This window comes from Podarcis raffonei, chromosome 5 (assembly GCF_027172205.1).
Source record: "Podarcis raffonei isolate rPodRaf1 chromosome 5, rPodRaf1.pri, whole genome shotgun sequence".
In the NCBI taxonomy this organism is placed as follows: domain Eukaryota; kingdom Metazoa; phylum Chordata; class Lepidosauria; order Squamata; family Lacertidae; genus Podarcis; species Podarcis raffonei.
In genome coordinates, this window is record NC_070606.1 from 104,951 (window position 1) to 113,482 (window position 8,532).

At 47.6% G+C, this 8,532-nt stretch overlaps 1 protein-coding gene across 1 annotated transcript in view; it reads right to left on the bottom strand.

Annotated features, from left to right (window-relative positions):
* LOC128413490 (uncharacterized) overlaps positions 1-3,138 on the bottom strand; it is a 73,631-nt gene extending 70,493 nt beyond the window's left edge. Inside the window, exon 1 of the mRNA XM_053387490.1 lies at positions 2,749-3,138. The gene's annotated coding sequence lies outside the window, so the exon portion shown is untranslated. The remainder of the gene's footprint in view (positions 1-2,748) is intronic.
* Positions 3,139-8,532: the final 5,394 nt, after the last annotated feature.

The following is an 8,532-nucleotide window of genomic DNA, read 5'->3' on the forward strand; positions in this document are numbered from 1 at the left end:
ATCTCTTATTTATTAATAGTTTTCTGTGTGCTCTTGTTACGTGGGTCTCTTGTAGACAAATCAAGTCCAATTGGTCTTTCTTTAAAGCATGAAATATATTTTTCCTTTTTCGGGGATTGTTTAGACCATTACAATTCCAGGTTAGAAGTTGCAAAGCCATGATGGGGTTATTTAATTCCTCCTACAGCTCCCAGTTGTTGTTCGTCCTTTGTTGGTGGTTCTGTGTCCGTGTCTAGTCTTGAAGGATGTCCTTCTCCTGGATAGGTCTCTTTCTGTAGGTCTTCTTCGTGTTCTCCCAGGAACTTGTCTTTATCACTCACTGTTTTTATTCTTCTTTTCTTCCCCTTGTATTTAAAAGACAGGCCTTGGGGAAACTCCCACCTGAATAGTATGTAGTTCCTCTTCAGTAGTGTCACCAAATCCTTATAAGGACCTCTTGCATCCAAAATACTTTTGGGAATATCTTTAAAGATCTCAATATGAAAATCTTCAATTCGAAGGGTTGTTTGGTAGTGCAGGTTCAATATTTTATCTCTCTCTTCTTTGGATCTTAGAGTTATCAAGCAATCTCTGGGTCTATTCTTCCTCTGCCTTATTCCCAACCTAAATGCACTCTCTATTTTGAACTCTTCTTCTTTCAAATCTTGCTTCCAGAAGTCGGAAAACTCTTTTGTCAAGTAATCCACCAAGTTGTCTCCTTCCTTTTCCGGCACAAGTCTAATCCTTAGGTTTTTCTCCTTGCGTTGCATATCCTGCATAGAAAGTGTCAGTTCATACTCATCCAGTTTCCTGTACACCGGTGGAAGTTTCCCTTCAACAGCAGTGGCAATTTCCTTGGCTTCCTCAGCTATCTTTCGTGTTGTAGATGAATCTTCCAATAGTTTCCCAATTGCTTCTGCATTAGAGTTCACTTTATTCCCGAGGTCAGTTATGCTTTTAGTATTTAAGTCAATTTTCCCAGAGATTTCTTCAATTTTCTTATTTGTTTCAGCGCCTTGCTTCTTTAATTCCTCCAAAGAATCATTTATTTTTCCCAATGCCTTTGCAAACGCTTCTTCAGAAGACATTGTTTTCACTTTTGCCTTTGTGACAGCTGCAGTTCCCGAGGCCCCTGATACAGAGGCCCTTCTTTGCATAGAAAGATCAACTTTGTATTGTCTACCAGATCTCAAAGTCGTTTCTTGTGAATCTTCTTTCTGTTTACCATCTGCCATAACAAAGTCTTTCACTCAAGGTCATTCCCACACTCTTAAGCTGTCAAAATATAAAAGTTCTCAGGTTTTAAATTCCACTTGTTGCTGAAACTGTCCAAATCCTCTAGAGGGCGTAAAGTCAGTTCTTAAACTTTAAATTGTTCCCACACTCAAAAGGCAAAAGCCCTCCAAGTCCCTTTCTTTGTAAAAGATCCAAATCAATAGTGTCCTGCAAGTAACTTACTATATAGCAAAATACGATGTTTCAAGTTGAGAGTAGCCAGAGTCTATATTACAGTTACTTTCTAACCTTTTTTGTAACGACCGTCCTTGGCCGGTTCCTTTCCTCCAGCAGTCCGACCCCCAGGTAGATGAGCAGCGGTAAACAGTTCAATCTCCTTTAAAAACAGGCAGGGAATCCCTTTAAAATCTTCTCCCCCCCCCTCCTGCCTTCTGGGGGGGGGAGTTCTTTACTTGGTGTTGGGTTTCTTAGCTCATAAACTCTCCTGTCAAAAGTTACAGCTTAAATGCCTTTCACTTTAATCTTGCTGCAGGACGGAAAGCAGACTTCCTTTTTAATGCTTATCCGTCTCGGTGCCCAATTTCTTTAGTTTTAGTGTCCAATTATTAATGCAAGCTCAATCCTACTCATGGAAAGTTGCTCTTTTTTAATCCAAAATCTTCGGAAGAAGTCAGCGCTCTCCGCTAATGGCGACGCGGCTTCGCTTCGCAGGCTGGGTGAAAGCGACTCTCAGCACCGCTCCACGCACCCTCCGCTGATCTATAGCCTTTAAAAAGGCTATTTCACAACGTCGGGGGGGGGCAAAGGTGCCCACCGAGTCTCCGGTTCACAGGCTACGCGCCTGTGACTTTTAAGGGTCCTTGCTCCGCCGTGAGCTACGGGACCCGAACCCGCGAAGCAGATCTCTCCCGGAGCTCCGGGAGAAATCCGCCATTCAGCGCTGGCGCTAACCCGGAAGTGCTCGGCCCTTCTGGAAGCCTTCACATCTTTAGCAGGAGAGCTGGGAGTACCTTTGGCTGCAGATAAAATGGAGGGCCCAGCTACAACTATGGTTTACCTAGGCATTGAGTTGGACACAGTCGCCCAAACCTCAAAACTTCCTAGTGAAAAATTGGTTGCGCTTAGGGACCTCATTCAGCAACTTCTCCCTCTAAGAAAAGTTACGCTCAGGCAGATTCAGTCATTGTTAGGCCATTTGAACTTTGCTTGCCGAGTGGTTTCCCCAGGCCGCCCATTTTGCAGCCGCCTCGCGAGGTTGTCAGCAGGCTTGCGGTCACCCCATCACAGGGTTCGCCTATCTAAAGAGGTAAAATCTGATCTGGAAGTCTGGCTGAGGTTCTTGGAAAGGTATAATGGTGAAGAAGCAACCGTTGGAACGCAAAGGCAATGCGGCCAGTACCAAATGCAAAGGGGTAGCGACAAAGACGTGTCCTTTTAAGCCTCCCTCCTTTTGCTCCACCAAGCCCCCCACAAACGTTAAAGGTGCCCCACCACCCTGCGAATGTGGCTAGAAATAAAAACCCCCAGCCAAACCTGATCCGTCGGGCGAGCTGTGCGCTTCCAAGTAAAAGGACTAAACGGCGATGGGCTGGCGCTGAACGTGCAAACCGCGTTCCGCAAAGCTCCGCTGCAGAGAAGCCACCCAGAGAGAAGGGAACACCCGGTCGATGGGGTTTTCCAGCGCGGTTTCAGCCCTGCTGTTCCGGAGCTAAATGGCTCTGGCTGCCGAAGCCGCTGCCTGGAACACGGGTGGGCTTGAAGCAGGCAATCCGATGGGAGGCACAACACCGATGCGCGGGTAAATCCAAGTGAAAATCGATCACCGAAGGAATTGAGATACACAGCCTAAAGAAAAGGTAAGCAAGAGACAAAACAACCTTAATACAAACCAAAGCGGGATGGCTGGCGAGGTGAAAAGAGGGCGAGCCCCGGCCGCGCCGGCCCTAAATAGGGCAGGCTATGCCCCCCAGCCACCCAACTGGCTGGCTGGGTTGACGACGCGGACAGGATTCCCTCAGTCTCAAGGGGGCTGGAACCAGCCCCCGCGCACATGGAGTGGGCGTGAAGCCCACAACCCCAACTCCTCGCCAGGTTCGGAAGTGGCTTTGTTGTGTTGAAAACAACAACTCTCATCTGTGGGAGCCTCAGCTTCTGATCCTAAGGATGAGGCTAATGTTTCTGGTCCTATCCCTGAAGTTCTTTTATAGGTACTGAAGATTGACTGGATATTCTGTTTATTGGTTTGGTAATGCTGTATGTCATTTAGAATGCGGTTGAACAACTCACACCGCTCATGGGATGGTGTGATAGGCGCACATACATAGATCAGCACAGGAAGACCGACCTGAAGCCATTTTGATTCCTAAACTGAGCAAATGTTTTCTCTGCAAGGTCAGACTGGAAAAGCCTCCCCATTGTCTTTTCCTTCACAAATCCTGTCTTAAGGGTATGTCTGTGTTTGAATAGGGTGAGTCTGTGACCATCCCAGGAACTAAGTATTTATCATTACGAAAGACTGGCCGGGCTCCCCAGGCAATCCAATCAAGTAAAGCCACTTCCGGCCTGCCCAGGAGGTGGGGTTGCGGGCTTCATGCCCACCCCACGTGAGCAGGGGAATCCCGGCCGGGTCTGCCCCCCCCAGCCAGCCAATCAGCTGGCTGGGGGGGCGTGGCCTGCCCTATTTAGGGCCGGCGCAGAGGGGGCTCACCCTCTTTTCGCCGGCTAGCCCTCACGTTTTCCCACCCTCCCTCCCTTTAAGTAGGCTTTAGGTAGGTCTTTGACTTTGCTATGGACTTCGGTCTGTCGCCGCAAGGAGCATGGTAGGAATTTTTCCCAATTGGCAATTTCTAGCCTTTTGGTTTTTCAATTTCTAGCCTTTTGGTTTTTCAGGCAATCCAGTCAAGTAACCTGCCAAACAGGAGATAAACAAGGACAAAAACAACATCAAATTTCTGTTTAGACCGCCTTTTCTGTGATGTAGGTGTGATGTATCTGAGGGGTGGTCTTAGGTTACACCCCTTCTGTGATGTATGTATGATGTTCCAGGGGTGGTCTTGGTCTACAGGGTGGCAATTTCAAGAGTCCATATAAGGCCTTGCGCACCATTGTTCTGGGTTCCTCGTCTCTCCTGCGGGTGAGGGGAGCACCCTGTTGCAACAGATCAATAAAGATCAGGCTTACTAGCTGCTTTGCTTCTCAATATTCTCTGGTTGGCCTCTGTTATCTTCTCCTACCAATAGGGAACCTATGTAAGGACTCTATATGGGCTCTTGGATAACCCCATAAGGAAAAAGGGCAATTTTTTATTTACAACAGAGGCTCTCTGGGAAGTCAGCCCAAATCACGGCCTGCACCGCATCCCAGAGAAAAAGGGAACGTGAGCCTAAAACGTACAGGGGAGGGAACCAAGCAAGCTGTTAGGGGCCAATTCTCATTTACTGCACCCTCATGGTAAGACCTTGGGAAAATGCCACCTTTTCCCAGACATGAGCTATATAGAGAATGGTTATTTCTCTTGTGAAATCAGGGAGACGTTTAATTAGTAAGGAATTCCATGGGTAGTAATGATACCACCACAAATAGCTCTGAACAGGCCTCTGTCTCCAATTTCTACATTTTACCCTGGCCAGCCCCTGAAAGAGCTGAATGGTTCTGGCTTTGGAACAAAATTCTGCCTAAAAGGTCCTTCCTGGGGTTTTTTTATGATGTTAGCCGCTCCGAGCCCAGCCTCAGCCGGGGAGGGCAGGATACAAATAAAAAATTCTCATTCTTATTCTTATTCTTATTAAAAGGGAACACAAATGCCAAATTAAAACTAAATATACCACACTGACTTTGGGGAGAACAAGAAAACACACTCACTCTCTATGGAGGTCGCTGTGTACCAGCGTTGCTAAGGGCTCCCAAGCCCCTGGAGACATGAGGTCACAGCACTATGACAACATGATGGAATGATGATGTCAGTGGAAAGGAGACCTCTTGCTCATCTCTTTTTCTATTTACATTATATTTGCTGATTTATGATCCGGCAAACCTTCATCGAAGATGAACTAAGAACTTATTAATGGATTGAATATTTTTAAAATTAATTCTCCATTAATAACATTCCAATGATAACAAATCAAATCAATTCTTGCCACATCATAATACAAACAATAAAGCCAATTATACATTCCAAACTAAAAATTTTGGGGAGGCCTTTCCATGTTCTGGCTGTCAGGAGAAAGCTTCTTTCACTTGTTCCTGCGTTCTTCTCTCTTGTTCCCCCCCAGATTCAGCTAGGTAGACCAACTACCTACCTCTAAGGGGCTACTGTACAATTTCTTAATTTTTTGGAAAGGATTCTTTTAAATACTTTTTTAGGACTTTTTTTTAAAGACTTGATTCTTTTAAAGGGATTTTTGGAAGAGTTTTTTAAATATATTTTTTCCAAGTTTTCCCCCCATTTCATAATTCTGATCTTCCAGTCATTTTGAAATATCCTTCCTTCCAGAACACTCTCCTGTTTCTTAGTCCAAATTCTAATAGTTTTTGAAGAGCTGAGTCCAGGGTGTCGTACATTGTCCTGGGCAAAGGTGGTTAGCATTGCAGGGTAAATATTAGGCTCAAGTGGCACCGCAAATTTTGCACACAGTGATCTCTAGGATAAGCCAGGCATGTGTTGCACTGGGACCTATAGCACTGTGTTTAGAGGTCAACTACAGTTCCCATGATTCTCGGGGGGAAGGAGTCATGTGCTGTAATGTTATGGCATGTCCACAGCCACTAACAACAACCAAAGTGAATAGTTTCTGATGAATTTTCCTTAAAATGTCTTGTCTCAATTATATTTTTAGAGTTTATCATTGCAATGGTGAGCTAGATACTGCAGTTTTTGGTTGTGGTGACCTGCTATTCGATATAATTAGTTAAAGATGTTTCTATATGTAACAACAGCAGCTAGGATTCTATATGCGCAGAAATGGAAGGAAAATGAAGTTCCAAAGAAGGGATAAGTGAGATAATGGACTATGCAGAACTAGCAAAATTAGCAGTTTTGTGGACAAATAGGCCTAGTCCCCTTTTCCCAGCAGCGGGGGGGCGGGGGGGCGGCATTGCCCCCTGCCATTGCCTGCCAGCCCAGAAGGGAGCCACAGGCCTGACTAGGCCTCAAAACGTGGCCTAGTCCCTTTTCCCAGCGGGGGGGGGGGGCGGCATTGCCCTCGCCACTGCCTGCCAGCCCTGGAGGGCGGCACAGGCCTGCCTAGGCCTCAAAACGCGGCCTAGTCCCTTTCTCAGCTGCGGGGGGGGGGCGGCATTACCCCCGCAGGAGGCCCTGCGAACCCAGGAGGTTCTGTTGAGATTTATGATTTAATTTGTCTGTTGAGGCTTATTGTTGTGGTTTGTTGAAGCTGCTGCTACCGACCCGAGCGGGATGCACAGGCCCCAGCTAGGCAGCAGCCACTGGCTGCTTGTTTTGCAGCTGGGGGGGTGGCATTGCTGCCAGCCACTGGTGTTGCTGGCCAAAATGTGGCGCGGGCCTCAGCTGGGCCGCTAGGCCAGTCTGCTGTTTTGCCATCCGCAGAAGAGGGCCACAAGGCGACCTTTTTGAGCTGAATCACTCTGGGGAGGGGGTGCCTCGCCAGGCTGCAGGGCAACCCACTTCAGTTTTTCCTTATTGGGGGGGGGACTAAGTCAGGCCGCATGGCGGTCATGCTTCCACCCACCCCCCACCCCCGTTCCCCCAAGTTGGTCTTCAGGATGTGTGCTGTCTCTATTTTTTGCAGTCTTAGCGTTTGTGCGCAGTTAGGTTGGCTGGTTCTGTCTTTCACCAAAACATTCCGATTGCAAATATAAATAAATCTAATAATTATAATTAATATAACAAACAAACAAATACAAATACAACATCATACTTAGGTATTTGTAGGTCTTAGTAGTGGTTGACTTGCTTCAAGGTGCATTATGTCTCTAGCCGTGGCTGCTGATCAAAGAGAAGGCTCCCCCTCGCACTCTCTTGGTGCTGTAGGGGTGGGCACCCCAAGAGCCGCATAGAGGGGTACCCCTAGCAATGCAGTAAAGGCAGCCAACAGGATTTAAAAAAAGGGCCTTGTCTTCCAGCCGGAAGGTCCCACCTATGAAGTTAATTATCTCTAAGAAAAAAGTGAGGGATGATGGCCCCTCCACCTCTGATGCCAGGCCCTACAGGTTCCTTCCTAAGAAGAAAAAGCAGGCATACACAGAGGAGCTCACTGCTGAGAGCGATTCTTCCCAGTCCAGTGACGACGATGTGCAGGAATTACTGCGTCAGAACCGCATCTTGCAGCGTCGCCTGGCTAGGGCTAAGGAGCGCTTAGATAAGTCCCCTCGTCGACGCTCCCGCGAGGCATAGGTCACCGGTTTCGAGTTCATCAGACAGCTCCTCCAGCCCTGATTTGCGCAGAACACGTCGCAGGAAGAAGAGGTCTTGCAGATCGAGGAAGCATGGATGTAAGTGCAGGAGGGACTCTTCTGATTCTTCAGATCTTTCAGGTACGTGTGATTCCTCCTGTGGCGAGTCAGAAGAACGGTGCAAAGGGTACTGGGTTACTACCCACAAGGCCCCTGGCCTGCCTAGTTGGATTTGGGAACGTCGCACCCGATGCCATCGCCGTGCCTTTGGGGCCAAGGAACCATGTGGGGAGGATGGGCTTGATGCGAAAGGGAAGGTGCGGGCATCTAACTTCAAGACCACGGATCAGCCTCCTGGCATCCGGCTTAAAAAGAATATACGCAACCGCATTCTAAATGGGGAATTTGTGGACTTGTTTGGCCTGCTCTCCCTAGCTTATTCTTGTAGTTCCAAGTTTAAGCCTGAATCGCATCGCAAGAAGGAGAAGGCAGTGGATATTGATAGAACTTTTGACAATTGGCTAGCTGCTTTCGCCTCTTACATGGGTTTGGTGGCCGCTGCTTACCCAGATAGGGCTTGGCACTTGGCTAACTATCTGGGCATTAACTTAAAAGCCAAAAAAATGGCAGGGGACTCAGCGGCTTTGGCTTGCGATGAGCTGTTCTGTGAGAGGGCTGCTGAAGAACCCACGGCCCGTTGGGACATCAAGGATAATGATCTTTGGTCCGAAGTAGTGGCCCCAAACTTCCAAAAAAGGGCTTTTGGGGAGAAGTCAGGTAAACCCCCCTCCAAAGTGCAAAGGGTGGCTATATCAAAATGTTGGGAGTTTAATAATGGGTTGTGCAGCAGGGACCGATGCCGCTTTGACCATGCTTGTGAGCGCTGTGGTGGTCCTCACTCACGGACTAAGTGTTTTCGGGCTAAGCCCCCTTTTCGCAGTTTTCGAA